The 18,661-nt window shown below is 40.2% G+C and overlaps 1 protein-coding gene across 1 annotated transcript in view; it reads right to left on the reverse strand.

The window, feature by feature from the left end:
* Positions 1–17,842, reverse strand: part of trpc5a (transient receptor potential cation channel, subfamily C, member 5a) — a 122,381-nt gene extending 104,539 nt beyond the window's left edge. Inside the window, exon 1 of the mRNA XM_074623459.1 lies at positions 17,494–17,842. The gene's annotated coding sequence lies outside the window, so the exon portion shown is untranslated. The remainder of the gene's footprint in view (positions 1–17,493) is intronic.
* Positions 17,843–18,661: the final 819 nt, after the last annotated feature.

An 18,661-nucleotide genomic window follows, 5' to 3' on the forward strand; every position in this document is an offset into this window, starting at 1 on the left:
CTCTTCTCTCTCCTATTCTCTCTCCTCTTCTCTTCTCTCTCCTCTTCCCTCTCCTCTCCTCTTCCCTCTCCTCTTCCCTCTCCTCTTCTCTCTCCTCTGTCCTCTCCTCTTCCCTCTCCTCTTCCCTCTCCTCTTCTCTCTCCTCTGTCCTCTCCTCTTCCCTCTCCTCTTCCCTCTCCTCTTCTCTCTCCTCTTCCCTCTCCTCTTCCCTCTCCTCTTCCCTCTCCTCTTCTCTCTCCTCTTCCCTCTCCTCTTCCCTCTCCTCTTCCTTCTCCTCTTCCCTCTCCTCTTCTCTCTCCTCTTTCCTCTCCTCTTCTCTCTCCTCTTCCCTCTCCTCTTCCCTCTCATCTTCTCTCTCCTCTTCTCTCTCCTCTTCCCTCTCCTTTGATTTGATATTGTAGATTTTGCTTTTGTTCGCATACATCATGCTACATTTTGGCCAAATCAGTACTACTAGTATAGTAGGAGGTTACGGAGGTGGTGTAAGATGACTTCCTGTTCTCTCTCCGTCTCTCTCCGTCTCTCTGTGTCTCTCTCCGTCTCTCTCCGTCTCTCTGTGTCTCTCTGTGTCTCTCTGTGTCTCTCTGTGTCTCTCTGTGTCTCTCTCCGTCTCTCTGTGTCTCTCTCCGTCTCTCTCCGTCTCTCTCCGTCTCTCTCCGTCTCTCTCTGTCTCTCTCTGTCTCTCTCCGTCTCTCCGTCTCTCTGTGTCTCTCTCTGTCTCTCTCTCCGTCTCTCTCTGTCTCTCTCCGTCTCTCTCCGTCTCTCTCTGTCTCTCTCCGTCTCTCTGTGTCTCTCTCCGTCTCTCTGTGTCTCTCTCCGTCTCTCTGTGTCTCTCTCCGTCTCTCTGTGTCTCTCTCTGTGTCTCTCTCCGTCTCTCTCCGTCTCTCTCTGTCTCTCTCCGTCTCTCTGTGTCTCTCTCCGTCTCTCTGTGTCTCTCTCTGTGTCTCTCTCTCTGTCTCTCTCTCTGTCTCTCCGTCTCTCTGGCTTCGCTGTAATTGACGGGACGTTAAAGTCAGAGAAGAAGACGATTATTATTCTATTGTGTTGTTGTCATTTGAGAACCAACCAGCTTCACACTGCTGCTGCAATTACACACCGGAGGACAGCAGCATCCGTCACTCCCGATAACGTGAGCACGCACACACACACACACACACACACTAATAGATAGTGACACACACTAACTAACAGATAAAGGACAGACAGGTATTCTGCTGCACACACATATAAAAATAGCCCGTTATCTCTCAGAGTAATTGCTGTGTTTTTGTAACGGCTCTGTGCTCATTGTTCCTCAAATCATGGATGACTGCTCCTCCTAAGCATTAAGGATAAAATAAATTGCTTTATTTCACCGACGAGACGCTCGTTGCCCCGCTCGCTGGTTTGTGTCGGTCCAGTAATGGATTGGAGTTGTGTGTTAGTTTTAAACATGTCAGGCTGGACTCAATAGAGGTCTCTCTGCACTGAAGAGGATCATGGGCGCCCCGTTTTCCTGCAGTTATTACGAGGTCAGGGTCCGAGACTGAGACTCACACTGACGTTTCCTGTTCCTCAAAAACACTTCTGATTAGCAACAGAAACGATATAGTGGCTCCCGCGAGGCCGTGATGCTCATCACAAACTGGAAAAAGGCTGGAAAGAGAAAATAGACTTTGCTTTTTTAAATCTTTACTACTAGTGGGGCAGAAATGAGCAGTTTGTCTCGAGGGTGGTACGCAAATCAAAAGGTTTTAGCCTTTTTACGGCGCCCACTTCAAGACTTTGTCTAAGGCTTTGATCTGAATGCTAACATTAGCAGCTATTTTTTTATTATTATTAAAAAATGCAGACATGTACTCAATATAATGTAACAGAGAAACAATGATATTCATTTAAAGAAATAAATAGAAATAATAATGATAATTAAAAAAAAATTATATACACGAAAAAAGTCTAAAATTTGCGAGATTATAAAATCGGAAATTTACGAGAAAAAAACTTGGACATTCTCTGAGATTAAAGCTGCAAATTTATCAGAAAAAAAATAACAAATTTGCAAAATTATAATCATAAATCGTAAAAATGACAAATTTACAAGAAAAAAATCACACATTTTGAGAATATAAAGTCATAAAAATTACAATAAAAGACTCTGATATTCTCTGAGATTAAAGTCACAAATGTAGGAGAAAAATATTAAATATTCTCTGAGATTAAAGTGGCAAATTTATCGGAAAAAAACTCAAATTTGCAATATTATAATCATAAATCATAAAATAACCTTTTAACTTATGTTGTTTTTGAAGCAGCATGTTGATAAGAGTATTACATACTTGGCAAATCTCCCTTTAAGGTCGATTGACAGCCCTAAAAAATGCCGATGTAGGCACTGGGTGGTCCATTTCTACTGCAGAGTTCAAAGGGTTAATTAAACACTGGTATCAGATCGGTACTCGGTATCGGTCGGTACCCAAAGCCCAGTTATCTCTATCGGTATCGGGACTGAAAGAATCGGATCCGTCATCCATGCTAGATCAAACAGATGTGAAGCATCGTCAGTTTGTCCTTGAGCAGGACATCGAGTCCATCTGCTCCATCACTCTGTATATAAACAGCTCACACATGGCAGGGACATAAAACACGAACGTACAGCACGTTTACAGCCCTGGCTTTGTTTCTTATCTTAATGGAGATGACTCTTCAAACTTTTAACCACTCGTCTGTCTTTAATTCTTCCCGTCAGTGACCTCTCCGCCTCCTCGTCCTCTGAACAACTGGTCTTTTATCACATCAAGTCTGGTCCAACGGTAACAATGCTTTGAATATCACACACGTCTTCTGTCTTTTGTTATATAATCAAGGTGGGTGGGGGGGGAGGAAGTTAAATTTACTCTGAAATTCATGAGCAACTCAACGGACTCACTTCCTCTCCGTCTCTCTGTGTTTCTAACGGCAGACAGGTCCTTCACCACCAGCAGCTTTCAGACACGCATTTCAATTTCAAAGGCAGCGTTTACTGGTTTATTTACTCTGGTTTGTTTTTGAACTCTCCAAAATAATCTCTGAATAATGGAAGTGAGGTGTCTGAAGCCCACATAATGTTGAAGGAAACACAGATGGTGATTAGGGCTGCAGCTAAAGATAACTTTCATTATGATTGAGACACACAATAGAGTCGTTTTTGTCTTTTTAGGAGGTCCAGGGGGTCTTTAGAGGGAGATAGCAGGTCAGCAGTAGACGTCACATAGAAGTGGTGAACATCACGTTGGATCACGTTCATGTTGGATTAACATATGTTGAGGTCAGAGGTCAAGGGGACCCCTTTGAAAATGGACACAACGTTTTTTCCTCACCAATATTTAGCGTTCCTAGTCGATCTGGTGTAGCTCTAGGATGATTTACTGATAAGTTATAACTAATATTATTATAGTTTTGTTATGTTTTATTCAGTATCCTTCTGTTTGACTGTGACTCGGTCTGTCTCAGACTCAGCAACACCTTCCTCCAGAGCCTAGATGACTAAGCGGCCGAGGTCAAAGGCTGCACATCAGATGTCTAGACAGCGTTCTCCAGACAGTTTGACATTACACCCCTTCATGCTGTTACTGCAGGTGTGTGAGTGTGTGAGTTATAAAACTGTGACAGTGATTGATCTAATAGAGGAACTTTGTGTGGCGCCTGTCTTCATGTAACGGAAAGACCGGGGTTCAATTCCCACACGGGCGTTTTATATAAGCAGGAAATATCAATTCAAATGAACATCTCAGTTCACTGCTATCTGGACTGCTGTTTCTCAGCCGCGTCTGTTATCTCTCAACAGAACTGATGGCAGCTTGACAGTTTTAATTTGACGGAAGTCAGAAGTGTGTTGCAGCCCTGAGAGGAATCACTCGGTCACACTGTGAGCTGGGCAACATAGCCGACTCACATCTGTTCACATCTGTCAGAGCTCATCTCTGCTCCCTGCTCAAATCAATATAAAAGGAGCCGTGTTTCTCATCGTCAGTCCGTCAAGACTGCTCTTTTATTTGGTTAAATTCTGTAGTGATTAACGTGAAATGATATCTGAGGGGAATTAATAATCATTTGTGTGCTGATTTTAATCTGCAGCGTATTAAATATATATGAGAAGGAGCAGATTCAACCAGAGCAGTTCTTTTACGTATAACCTTGATCAAAAACTGGGTTTCTCTGTTTAGTTAAAATGACCATTTTAAACCAAAAAAGAACTGCAAAAGTAAAAAAAAAAAAAAAAGCACTGGAACTTCACACCGGTGTATTGTAGGTAAAAAGATAATAATTAGAATTTACAAGACAAAAAACTTGGATATTTTCTGAGATTAAAGTCACAAATTTACAAGAAAAACTCTCAAATTTACAAGGATATATAGTCAGAAATATATGAGAAAAAAACTTGGATATTCTCTGAAATTAACGTGGCTAATTTATCAGAACAAATTTGTGAGATTATACAGTCGTAAATTTACAAAAAAAAATTGGATATTCTCTGAGATTAAAATGGCATTTATCAGAAAAAAAATTAACAAATTTTGAGAAAATAAAGTTGTAAAAATTACAAGAAAAAATTCTGAGATTCTCTGAGATTAAAGTAGCATATTTACGAGAAAAAAAACTCTCAAATTTGTGAGATTATAAAGTCGTAAATACTGGATAAAATGTAGATATTATCTGAGATTAAAGTAGCAAATTTTTGAGAAAAATCTCTCAATCTAGCAAGATTATAAATTCATAAATTTACAATAAAAAACTATAAAAATGTGATATTATAATCGGAAATCATAAAATCGTCATAAATGTATTTATGACTGACTGACATAACCTTTTAGTTTATGTTGTTTTTAGGGATATGAAGCATTTAAAGAAACAACGTCACAATAAGTATAATACCAATGTAGGGAGATATTTCTATTGCAGATATCACTCTGCTCGTAAAAACAAGAATATCTCAAAAACTAAAATATGTGCATCGTTCAAAAAACTTCTGGAGTGTTAAGAAATATTCTGTCCATGTTTTTAAATTTAGAAATCTTTTGGATTGATGTATTTTGTGTGTTTATTAAGTAAAACTGATGAAAAAACGTTTTTTTATAAATGATACAATTTCAATACTTTATTATGGTTTATTGACTGAAATGATCTTTTAGTTTAGTTTGTAGAGATTGTAGGGAAATACCAATGTAGGCACTGGTGGATAATTTCTATTGCAAAGTTTAAAGGGTTAATTGTTTGGTGAATAACATCAGGAAACAGTGAAAAATGTCTTATTACCTTAACATCAAGGTGACAAAATGACTTGTTTTGTCCGACAAGCACACCAAATTTACTATAATAAAATAGTGAAAATGACGTTTCAAGGCTGGATCACCAACGATCCATCCTGTTGTATAGCTTTGTTATATCTCTTCATGTTTAGGATGAAATCAGTTTGTCGGATCACTAAAACAGCTTCTGGCACCTGAAAACAAAGTGATTGAAAGTTGACTTTGGAGTCCAGGTGGACACCTCATGCTCTGATTATTTCTTTTACGGCTACCTCACCAATAGAAAACGAGGTCTGCTTGATTACAGAAGTCCATTAACTCCATTTGCGGGAATGAAAACCATCGTGGTATCCACAAAACCATAAAAAGGGAAACATCCATAAAAACGCTCCATAAAAAGGAACATAAATGTCCCTAATCAATATTAGCAAAAATCCTACTTATTGTGTCGGCTGGCGGGGAAACATTAGCTCATTAATTGCCTGAACAGGAAGTTCTGGGACCCCTGAGGTCATCACCGCGGTGCAGCTCTTTCTACTAGAACGCCGGCAGCCGCGGATGGACGCCGCGGTTTGATTGCGTCGTTATCGACAGGCGGGCGAGACAAAGGGCAGCAGAATGTGAGGCTGATGAGAACATCTCATACATTTCAAATTAGCGTTTTAGTTTCAGGACCACAATGAGAGACCAGAGAAAGAAGACAGCATTACTGCTCTTCCTCTACTAATCTGCAGCTCACCAGTTCTACTGTGTTCCAGTAAACGGCGGCGACATCACTGAACCCGGCCCGTTGGAGAACCGGGGAGGCGCCCTGTCATCCTCTCACGCTTCCTGATAAAATGTTTAATTAGCTAATGTTTCCAGGCAACGAGCACAAAGACGACTCGGGTGTGAATCAGGGCGGGGCGGAGGGACGGAGATACAACATGTAGATCACAAATACGGCATCGAACCCAGTGAACCGTCATGTGACATCATGTTTGAGCCCGAGATACATTTATGATTTACTCCTTTAAAAGTCTTCATGACATGATTGTGTTTATTTTGTGTACTATGTTGTTGATCTACTTTCACTTTCTGGTTGCTCTACAAATAAACTGACTTGATAAAATGTCCAGTAGATCTAATCCAGTACTTGGATATTCTTTGACAAATGTACAAGAAAGAAAATCGCAAATTTACGAGATTATAAAGTCATAAACTTCCGAGAAAAAATTTGGATATTCTCTGAGATTAGAGAGGAAAATGAATGAGAAAAAACTGTCATATTTTTTAAATTAAAGTGGCAAATTTACGAAAAAAATCTAAAATTTGCGAGATTATAAAATCAGAAATTTATGAAAATAACACTTGATTAAAGCGGCAAATTTATGTGGAAAAACTCACAAATTTGCGAAATTAAAGTAGTAAATTAATGAGAAAAAAACTCTAATTTTCGAGATCAGAAAATTATAAATGTATGAAAAAAAACTTGGATAGTCTCTGAGATTAAAGTAAAAAAAGTTACGAGAAATAACTCTTTTTGAAATAATAAATAAGATTCTGAAATAATAAATTTACAAAAACAAATGTGGATATTCTCTGAGATTAGAGAGGAAAATTTACAAGGAAAAACTCTTAAATTTCCGAAATTGAAGTTGTAAATTTACGAGAAAAACACTAAAATTTGCAAGATTATAAAATCATATATTTCTGAAAAAAAACGTGGATATTTTTTTACATTGAAGCGGCAAATTTATAAGAAAAAACTCACAAATTTGCGAGATTATAAAGTCGTAAATAGATTAGATAGATTAGATTAGATTCAATTTAATTGCCAAAGCACAGAGTACTGACACAATGAAATTAGGGGATTATATAAACTAACCTCTTAACAATCAGCCCGCAGACGGGCCCAGCCACTATTCTGTCTTCCAGAGATTGTAGCGGCTCAGTTTTAAAGCTAGAGTGAAGATACTGATATCATATGAAACTATAAAACCTGATGAATCCATCGGTACCAACCATGTCATACTAACTTGTCATGAAGGAGGTTAAATAACGCTCCAAAATTACGCTAGATGTTGGCGAGGAAAAACTGTTATGGCCATTTTCAAAGGGGTCCCTTGACCTCTGACCTCCAGATCAGTGAATGTAAATGGGTTCTATGGGTACCCACGAGTCTCCCCTTTAGTAAAGCAGCATATTTTGTCCACTCCCATGTTGATAAGAGTTTTAAATACTCAACAAATCTCCCTTTAAGGTAAAATAAATCTCATAAATGTATCATCGTTATCATGGTAGTTTTATCACGAGCAAACAACGCTCCACTACATACATGACCACATGCGTGTGTGTGTGTGTGTGTGTGTGTGTGTGTGTGTGTGTGTGTGTGCGTTCTCCAGCTCATTAGTAGACGCTTCTAACGGGATGATGTTGATGCTGCTGTTTGGAAGGTTATGATGTCATTCTACTGATTAATACGACTCTACTACCAGCTGTGTGTGTGTGTGTGTGTGTGTGTGTGTGAAAGACTTTATTATTATAGAGAAGCAGCCTCTCTAAGTACAGTATACATCACTGTTAGTCAAGCTTACAAATGCATCTGTGTGTGTGTGTGTGTGTGTGTGTGTGTGTGCGCGCTGCAGCACATGTCGGACGTGCAGTTCTCGTCACGCATCAACACACCACTCAGTCGTGTGTGTGCAAATGCGTGTTTGCGCTGCATGTGCGCTCGCATATATGAATATAGAGTATCTATCTGTGTGTGTGTGTGTGTGTGTGTGTGTGTGTGCGTGTGTGTGTGTGCGTGTGTGTGTGTGTGTGTGTGTGTGTGTGTGTAGTAATCTATCATGGTGTAGGCTGCGATCATTTGCCTCTTGAGAGGGTCGTTGTGACTGTTAGTATAGCAGAGGAGAGGAGACAAGGGGAGAGGAGAAGGAAGGAAGGAGAAGGGATAAGAGAGAGGAAAGGAAGGGACAGGGGAAGAGAAAGAAGGAGAGGAAGCACGGAGAAGAGGTGAGAGAAGGAAAGGAGATGAGGTGAGGAAAGAAGGAGAAGAGGAGACTTGGAGAGGGGAGAAACAGAAAAAGAGAGGAAACAAGAGGAGAGCAGAGGAAACAAGAATGCAGAAAAGGACAGAAGAGGGGAGAAGAGAAGGTGAGAGGATATGAGATAAGGACAGAACACAAGGAGAGGAAATGAGAGGAGAGGAAACTAGGAGATGAAAGCAGGAGGAGAGGAGAGAAGAGGAGCGGTGTACTGTATGCATCTGAATGAGAAGAATAAGGGATGGAGGAAAAGATGGAGATCAGAATAGGTGAGAAACAGAGAAGGAGGAGGTGAGGAGAGGATAAGAGAGAGAAGAGGAGTTACTGCTCCAACAAGAGGAGAGGAGGATGAGAAGAGGGAAGTAGCTTATGGTTGTAAATGAGAAGGAAGAACGAAAAGGAGGAGGAGGAGGAGGAGGAGGAGGAGGAGGAGAACAGAAATAGAAAACCAAGCAGAGAGACGAGAGGAAGGAAAAGGAGGTTGAGTGAGAAGGAGGAGACACTCGATGAGAGGAGAACAAGGAAGAAGGAAAGGACGATGAGCAGAAGGAGGAGGAGAGGAAACAAGACTAAAGGAGGAATAAGAGAGAAGAGAAGGAGGTGAAGATGGAGGGATGACGGAGTAACATGGAGGAGGGAAGAACCAACACTAGTGAGCGATGACGGAGAAAGAGAAGGATGAAGAGCACCGGCTGCGTTTCACTCTGCTGCACAAAACAATCACATCTCTCTCTCTCTCTCTCTCTCTCTCTCTCTCCATCTCTCTCCATCTCTCTCCATCCATCTACTGGAAAATAAAAGGTGGAGGAGGAAGAGAGAGAGAGAGAGAGAGAGAGAGAGAGAGAGAGAGAGAGAGACTCACCCACACAGGTCAGAGACGAGCAGATTTTAAACTTTCTCTCAGCAACAAAACCTGCTGCTGATCGTTCACATGGAGACAACTCTGAATCCAACAACACTAATAATACAAGCTGCTATACTAGATATAATACTAGTTATAATACAAGTAATACTAGCTATAAAACTAGCTATAATACTAGATATAATACTAGTAATACTAGCTATAATACTAGATATAATACTAGATATAATACAAGAAATACTAGATATAATACTAGTTATAATACTAGATATAATACTAGTAATACTAGATATAATACTAGATATAATACTAGTAATACTAGATATAATACTAGATATAATACTAGTAATACTAGATATAATACTAGTTATAATACTAGATATAATACTAGTAATACTAGATATAATACTAGTAATACTAGATATAATACTAGTAATACTAGATATAATACTAGTTATAATACTAGATATAATACTAGTAATACTAGATATAATACTAGATATAATACTAGTAATACTAGATATAATACTAGAAATACTAGATATAATACTAGTAATACTAGATATAATACTAGTAATACTAGCTATAATACTAGTAATACTAGCTATAATACTAGCTATAGTCAGTAGGGGATTTAATGAGAAGCATCCAGAGAGTGGGTCTAACTGTGCCGTGTATGGATAAATCCACGGTGCTGTCCGTGGTGCTGAAGTAGCAGAACGTAGCAAAGTAAACAAAACAAACTCTTTTAAAAATCAACAAATCATCTCCAGTTTATAGTCGTAATAAAGCCGAAGATATTCTATTTACAATCATATATAAGAGAGAACAGCAGAACGTCCTCACTGGAGAAGCTGGAAGCAGAGAATATCTGGAAGTTTTGCTAAAAAATAACTTGATTTATTGATGATTAAGAAACAACTTTGAGGACTTTTCCCACCTGATTTTCCCTCCTCTATTCAATGCTTCAAACCGAAGAAGACACTTGCACTATTAAATGTATAAACATAAATGACTATCCTATAGAGATGTATTCACTAGGGCGGTCAATCGATTCAAATTTACAAAAAAATACAGACATATACTCAACATAATGTTACAGAGAAACAAGGATATTCAATTAAATAAATAAGTCGAAATAATAATGATAATTTATAAAAATAGAATTGGGATAAATAAACTTAAAAAAATATATATAGAATAATAAGAAAAAAAATCATTATTCTTCTTTAAAGAGTTCGCTACACATTTCAACAGTTTTTCCATGTTTCTTGGTGTTTATAAGTTTGAGAGTTTTTGATATTATATTCTTTAAACTCACATACAAATTGGGGATAACTTTTGATACTTTAAACATGTTAAATTACCACATAATCAATAAGTTTTGTTTATATTACGGTGGTCAAACTATTGAAATATTGAATCGAGATTAATCGCACATCTTTTTATCTGTTCAAAATTAACCTTAAAGGGAGATTTGTCAGGTATTTAATACTCTTATCAACATGGGAGTGGACAAATGTGCTGCTTTATGCAAATGTATGTGTATGTTTATTATTGGAAATCAATTAACAACACAAAACAACGACAGATATTGTCCAGAAACCCTCACAGGTACTGCATTTAGCATAAAACAGTATGCTCAAGGCAACAACAGCTGTCAGTGTGTCAGTGTGCTGACTTGACTATGACATGCCCCAAAGTGGGCATGTCTGTAAAGGGGAGACTCGTGGGTACCAATAGAACCTATTTACATTCACTGATCTGGAGGTCAGAGGTCAAGGGACCCCTTTGAAAATGTACATGACTGTTTTTCCCTCGCCATAAATTTGAAACCGCAAAAGGTCCAGCCCTCCCCGACACTTCATGCAGTTGTCTTCATCATCCTGTTTCTTTAAAAGGGACGAGACGTGTTTAAAACGGATTAACAGATTTAACACATCACCCAGATTTTCAGTCCCCGCACGCAACCAAAAGTTGGTCTGCAAAGAGCTGCTGCTGCTGCTGCTGTTGTTGCTGCTGCTGCTGCTGCTGCTGCTGCATGCTGCTGCTGCATGCTGCTGCTGCTGCTGCTGCTGCTGCATGCTGCTGCATGCTGCTGCATGCTGCTGCTGCTGCTGCTGACCACGACACTTTATAGAAAAACAAGATCCTCTTGAATGAACTGCAGCTCAGAAAAAAAATACCAACAAGGGAAGGGAAAACTGAAATGATGCATCTAAAAGCAAACACAACTACAAAGAAGCTTTTATCTGATTTCTTCACATCAACACAAGATTTGTTTTTACTTTCCGTTTCATTAATTTAACAACAGATACGGGACTGTAATCAGTGGCTCCAAGGGGAGAAACAACAGTATAAGTCGCTTATTCACATGTCTAAAACAATTATTGACTTTTAAATATGATAAGTAGGGGAGGTGAAGGCTGAGAGTCTCCTATAACTAGATACAGCTAGAGGCTGTTTCTGCTGACCCTGACCAAAGTCGACCTCTGACCTCAAAACAAGTAGTTCTTCTTACACAACCCTGATCTTCCCTCACTTTCACTGACTTTTTGACATTGAGGGCACTTTGAGCGCTAGTATGAGTCCTGGTTTTCTTGAGATTTTAGGGACAAACTAAGACGTTCTTAGCACTTTCTCATTTAAATAAACGGAGCGCTGCTTCCACTTCCTGCTAATCAAAATAAGACTTATTCACAGAGCATCTCCTGGAAGCAAAATAAAACTGCACCAAAACTTTTTACCAATAATTAAATCAACGGAGCGCTGCTTTCACTTCACATTAACGTTAACTAATATCTGCATCAAAATAAAACTGAAATTCTTCACCCTAGTGATGCACGCTAGTGATGCAGGTCGACCAGAAAATATTGCATGTCAAAAAAAGACTAAGCAGCGTTCTGAGTAAGTTATTAATAACTTACAGAAACTGTCTCTCTCTCAAACACAAACCAGCCGTGGTGGTAATTTTAACACATTCGGTGCCACCACCATGTAACTTGCTGTCAAGAGGTCGTGGTCAATATATGTCTGTGAGATGATGTTGTTTAGGAAGCACTTGATTTGATATGTTTTCTATGAGCTGAGCACATGTTTTAAATATGAATATCGCTGTCGATCATGTTCATTTAATTGTGGGAAACCAAAATCGGGATTGCGACATGCCGACAAGCAGGCGAGCAGTGTGATGTACAATCCTGTCGCCAGTTTCACACTCTACTTCCACTGATCAACAGATGGTAACGCCAAAAGCAACTAGATGTTGCAATACCATTTCTTCCTTCCTGATGCCAATATCGAGTACCAGTCCGATACCAGCGTGATAAAAAATTTATTTTGTTATTATTATATCATAATTATTATTTAACACCTGTGACAAACTGCCTGCTATAACTATTATTTTTGTTAATATGAAAAGTGGGAATCAAAGAAACCAGAAGTCAACGTTGATTTATTTATCACGTAACTTTCGTACTTAAGTTATGTCACGTCTGCTCGATCTTTTCCTAAATCTAACTAAGTAGTTTTATTTTGAAAAAAACTTGAGCGGAAATTGACACATGTTGCTGGACATTCGTAGGAAAACACACAACAAATAAGTTGTTGAAAGTTGTGCTGAGTGTCACGAAAAAAAGGTAAATTTGTGTCTATGACACAGGAATCAAATAGATTACATTTTGCACAGTGAAGGCTACTGGTTTGGAGAAGCAAAGAAAAATTAATTTCCGGTTAAACAAGTTGATTTTTTTCTGGGTTAATAAATGATGGTATCGTGCATAGACTGACGTACTCGCTAATACCCGATCCCAAAATCTGGACGCATTTCCGATACTGGTATCGGTATAGGAACGACTCTAAAAGCAGCATAGCAACACGCCAATAAATGCACCATTTAAAATATTCAAAGAAATCAGCTTTGCAAATGTTTTATGAGGAAAGAAAAAGACAAACAGAGAATGTGTTTTGGTGAGAATGTAAACACAGGGCACCTTTAACCAGATGTTAACCAGATGTTAACTAGAGGCGGTGGATGATGAGCTCTTTTTGGAGGTCACTGACAAATGACCTATTTGGTTGTTTAGGCATGAGGACTATAGAATACCGTAATAACCACCTTCATTGACAAACGCTGGGCTCCAGGTGCTCTTATTCCACGTCTCTATACTTCAGATCGACAGTGAAGCTGCAGCCATCTGCTGATAACGTTCAACGGTGCAGAGATAACGTGAGACGCCACTCGTCCTCTCGGTGCTGACATTTCCCGTCCCGAGATGCACACGGGGGAGAATTAAGAACGTTTTAAATCTATTATTCTTAGGTAGATATGATCCAGTTGTCTGACAGCTGAAACTCCACAGAGCTATAAGCTATCGTCTTCTGTTAAACCCGTTTCTTTAAACAAACGTTTATGGCTCAAAGTGCTCCACTTTTATTCGGTTTCATCGCTTCTTTCATGCTCCAGCTCTCTTGTTGACTATTTATATTCTTAAGGAATGCAGTACCATTGTTTTGTTTGCAAGATAAACTATATTGCGTGCTTTATGGAGGAAGAAGGCACACAAACGTGCCGACATATTCAGACTGGCTGCATATTTCAGAGGCATCCATGTCTGCAGCTGCTGAGGTAACGTTTGGATGGAGCACAAAAAAAAAAAAAAAAGAGAGAAACAGGGACGTCGGATCACTGGAGTGTTAGCTGTTACGCAATCAACGCCATCAGGACAAACATCAGTGCTGAAAAACAAGAAAAATACTGACATTTCATGTGTTGGGAGATGTTCAGTGTGAAAAATCTAGAGGTGGATCAACCTCATTAGTCAGTCAGAGCTCTTCTCAAAGAAAGTTTGTTGATTAGTGCTGCGTCGTATTATTTTTAAGGATGCATGATATTGGATTTTTGCTGATATCCGATATTTTCTAACTCATTTCCAACTCAAAGTGAAATTAACATATTATTATTGCGAAGGCCCACTGGAAGATACAGACAAGAAAAGCTGATCAAAATGTGCACATTCACTGGGGAAAATAAGAAAACTACTTCAACTTTCAACACATTCTCATTCTCGACTCAGCACCCCTCGGCACCGGAGACCAACGGACCCCTCTTGCGTTACTTTTGGACGGACCTGGGACAGCATGTCAATAAACGTTCATTACATGCACATTGTCCTTTCAAAATAAACCTCTGTTTTCACAGGAAGTTAGGTTTCGGCAACACAACCACTTAGTTAGGGTTAGGAAACGGTCGCGGTTGATGTTAACTTCACTGTCCAACGACTCACGTGACTAAAGACTGACGTGTTGTTCTCACACACCGTTCGTAGCTATAACTACGAAAAGTAATGCACAGTAATTCACGTAATCGTGAACCAGGGAGAGGAAGTACAAAGAGCGACAAACATCCCGTAGGGGGGAGGTCGGGATGGATGGATCGGTCAAAAAAACACCAGACTTTAACCAAGAAGATCGACGTTCGTGTCCCATGAAGTTGACGTATTTGTCACGTACTGCTGCGGAGGCTGCACGGCGTGGAGGATGTTCCCACTGTAACGTACTGGGCGCTGCGTCACCCCTCATTGGACTGACGGGCTTCTAGTGATACATTACGCACACACGAGGTTCTAAGTCATTGTTTTAAAAACCACATGTTCACACAGCACCTGTCGTCAGAGTCGTGTCCATCCAGTGGCTTCTTCTCTGAATCAGCTAGTTACTGTTGTCTGAGACCGACCGCAAATAACCAACACGACATTTAGCTGGCGCAAAATTGATGCAACACTACAGATAAACATCGGCGAATGTCATTCAAGTGTCATTAGGCTGATGGCAGTCAACAAGGCGAATACCAGGCGATACCGATGTTCGGCCGATGAATCAGTGCATCCCTAACAAGGCAAAAGTGAGCATGGCTCACCGTTTGACCCCTACCAAAGTAGGGCCAAAGTTTTTGCCCTTTTGGAACTAATGGAATAAGTAGGCATTAAAGCTTCAGTAAGCAGTATATATTTTTGGCATCATTTGGCAAAAATCCCATAATAACCTTTCAGCATATTGTAATTCAAGTGTTCTGAGAGATAACTAGACCTCTGCTCCTCCTCATGGCTCTATTTTCAGGCTTTAGAACATCTAGTCTGTGACGGGAGACTTTGACCAATCACAGGTCATTTCAGAGAGAGAGCGTTCCTATTGGCTGTGCTCCGGTCATGTGACCTGAACTTGGTGTTCCTTCACCAGATTTCACAATGGCGGCGGCGTCACAAACTTTCTAATTTTACAGCTAAACCGTGCACTACAAGATGATTCTGAGAACATTTGAGGAGAGAAATAGGCATTATAGTAACAGAACATTGATTCATATTTGATCAGCGCTGCCTAGTTTGACCGTTTGGTCGGAGTTCAGAGTGATTGACTGTTGGCTCTCATAGACGGCAGAACTCAGATCAGCTCTTACTGCTTGTTTTCCTCCGGTCTGTGAAATCTTGCAGATGCCGTTAGGAGCACCGGAGGACACAGAGGCACATGATTTTCTTTCAGGTACTGCTGTCGTGATATAGAGACCGTTTTATAAAAAATACTTTTTTTAATCATATTTGCTCCAATCTCGCCTACTTCAGCTTTAAGGATCCTCCTTACCCCGGGACTATGCACCAACATTAATGGTTTATAAGAGCGGCATTTAACAATGTATGAGACACGCAACAGAAGTAATCCTGGCCATTCATACTGTAAACCACCGAATACACAATGATGTAATCCACCAAATCACACTTCAGGATATTCTTATGAATTATCGACAAAAAATGCAAAGAATGCAAAAGTAGCCGACTAGGCTGCCGAGAAGTAAAGAAGATATCGACAGATTAATCGTCTTTTTCCTGCTCCAAACTATTATATCGGTCGACCTCTAGCCTTCACATTGCTGCCGACCAACAGTCAAAAACTCAAAGATGCTCAGTTTAAAATTGCACAAAGCAGCGAAAAGAAGCTGGAAGCAGTAAATATCTGTCATGTTTGCTGGAACTAAACAAACAATCCTTTCAATCCGACAAAAAATCCTGCCGACAATGCCGAAAAAAAGATAATCATTCTGCAAACTAATTACTGGTGATATTGTTACTTTACTGTCCTTGTTGCTATCTCACATTAACACGTCGCCTTTTCTCTCACAGAAACTGCTGACGAGCTGCTGTTTCATAATTAATAAAATCTCAAGATACAATGAGGCACAATTATTGTTCATCCTGCTGCTGGATGCTCACATTGATGATTTACCATCTGGTGCATGTGTGTGTGCATGTGTGTGTGCGTGTTGCAGCAGTAGAAACTTAATGTTTTGGCTGACATTTAAGAGGAGGCTGTACTTTCCTGCAGGTGGACAGCAGGGGAAACACTTAAAAGAGGGCTGACGAAGGGTTTAATATGCAGGGAAAACCCTTTGGGTTCGCGAGCACGCGCTCACGTGCACTTATGCACATGCACACACACATTAACCCCAATACAGACACACACATTCTGCGGCTCCATCCATCTCTCTTGGTTTTTTTTTTCTTCCTCTCTTGTGCGCGTATGTAAACATCCATCTCATGCGCACACGTGCACGCGCAAAGAACAGAGACCCACACACACACACACGCACGCACACGCACTCTCTCTGCACCCCCTCTCTTTCCAGCATTAGTCAATAGAGTCAGGATACATAAACCACCCACCAGTCAACCCAAAGCATCTCCAGCCAGCCAAACGCTGCAACACACAGCAGCACAGATACATACAGCAGCTATACATCACCACCACCACCACTGGGTCTCTAAAGCACACTTAAATCACAATTAAATCATATTAAACATGCAGAATGAGCTAAATCTGATCAACCAGACAGCATTCTGGGTAAACAACAAAGCTTATGAGCATGTTTTAAAAGCAGTTTGCAGCAGTGCGATGCACAGTCAGGACATGTGGGAGGCATGGAGGCAACATGTTCTTATAATAACACAACAACAAAATGTTTTTTTTTATGTTAAATCACATCTGAGAGACTAATAAAGAATAATAAAACAACCAAAATAATGCAGCAAAGTGTCATAAATCTGAGCTTCATTTAAACTGAGTATGGATGATTTATTTATTTATTATTTCTCTCATCTTAAAGCAGCTAACATGACCACAGGTAGCAGAGCCGAACGCTGTGACATCATAACCGTCACATATGTGCTTAATTAATCAATTAAGAAGCTAATTAACAGGTGTTAATTAGAGGCTGTTTAATCCGGATTTTGAGAGATAGAGAGGAAGAAAAGAGAGAAAGCAGCAGGTCGCTGTTTTTGGTGTTTCTTACCTTGTCTTTTCCGTGTTGAAGAAAAAACAGAAAAATAATAACCGTCTCTCCGGTAAATGATCGATTATTAGTCCCCTCTCCACGGGGGTCTCACGCACCTCACGTGCATGCGGCTGCTCCTGTTCTCTGCGTGTTTATATATCTGCGTCTGTCTGTCTTCCTCTGCTTCTACTGCTTCTCTCGCGGGATTTGCTCCTCCTCCTCCTCCTCTTCCTCCTGGTCCTTCTTCTTCTTCTTCTTCTTCTCCGATCAGCTCGTCCTCCTCTCGTCACCTGGACAGAGACGGAGCTGGTTGTGATGCTGCTTCTTCTTCATCATCCTGATGTCTGCTGAAAGAGGAGAGGAGGGACACGAGCTCTCTCTCTCTCTCTCTCTCTCTCTCTCTCTCTCTCTCTCCCTCTCTCTCTCTCTTTCTCTCTCTCTCTCCTCAGTAAACCTGGAGCTACAGGCTACACCACCACCTATATATCCTCTCTATTGAATACTATCAAATAAAATGGTAAAATATAAAGCTTACTTTTGATTTTGCATTTCTGCATGTCTTTGGACTGTGGGAGGAAACCGGAGAACCCGGAGAAAACCCACGCTAACACAGGGAGAACATGCAAACTATCTTTATTCGACAGTTATATTTATTAGTAATACTTTTTACAAGACACACAGCAAGTTCATAAAACGCAATGCATTTCTATTGCTTTAAAAGGGACTGCTTGTAACCTTCAGAAATGCTTGTTAACAGCGACACCTGTGGCCAACGAAAGTCAGCGTCCTGTTGCTTGCGCTTGTGTTCGCTCTACATAGACATGAACGAGCATCGCTCAAAACAGTGAGGAGACACACGTCAGCTAAAAGCACAATATCACTCTATAGTTCAGCTGCTTGGCAGTAATGTTAGCTGACCAGACGAAGGTCTCTCCATGAATCAATGCTGATCCTAGTGTTGGCTTTTCCTGCCTCAGCCTCCCGACCGCGGCCGGAGGAAACAGGGGAGACGCCGGAGTTTTGGTCGGAGACGATAACGTTTCTCTCTGCGGAGCCCCGTCACTTCACAAGACACGGGAAACCTCTGTTGGTCTGGAGGAGCTGCTGCAGTTATTTCTGCACAAACGTCCACTGAACATTCACTAGATATTCTCAGAGCTAAACTAACTCTCCTGCAGTGAGGAGT

The sequence above is a fragment of the Sebastes fasciatus genome, chromosome 22, assembly GCF_043250625.1.
Source record: "Sebastes fasciatus isolate fSebFas1 chromosome 22, fSebFas1.pri, whole genome shotgun sequence".
In the NCBI taxonomy this organism is placed as follows: domain Eukaryota; kingdom Metazoa; phylum Chordata; class Actinopteri; order Perciformes; family Sebastidae; genus Sebastes; species Sebastes fasciatus.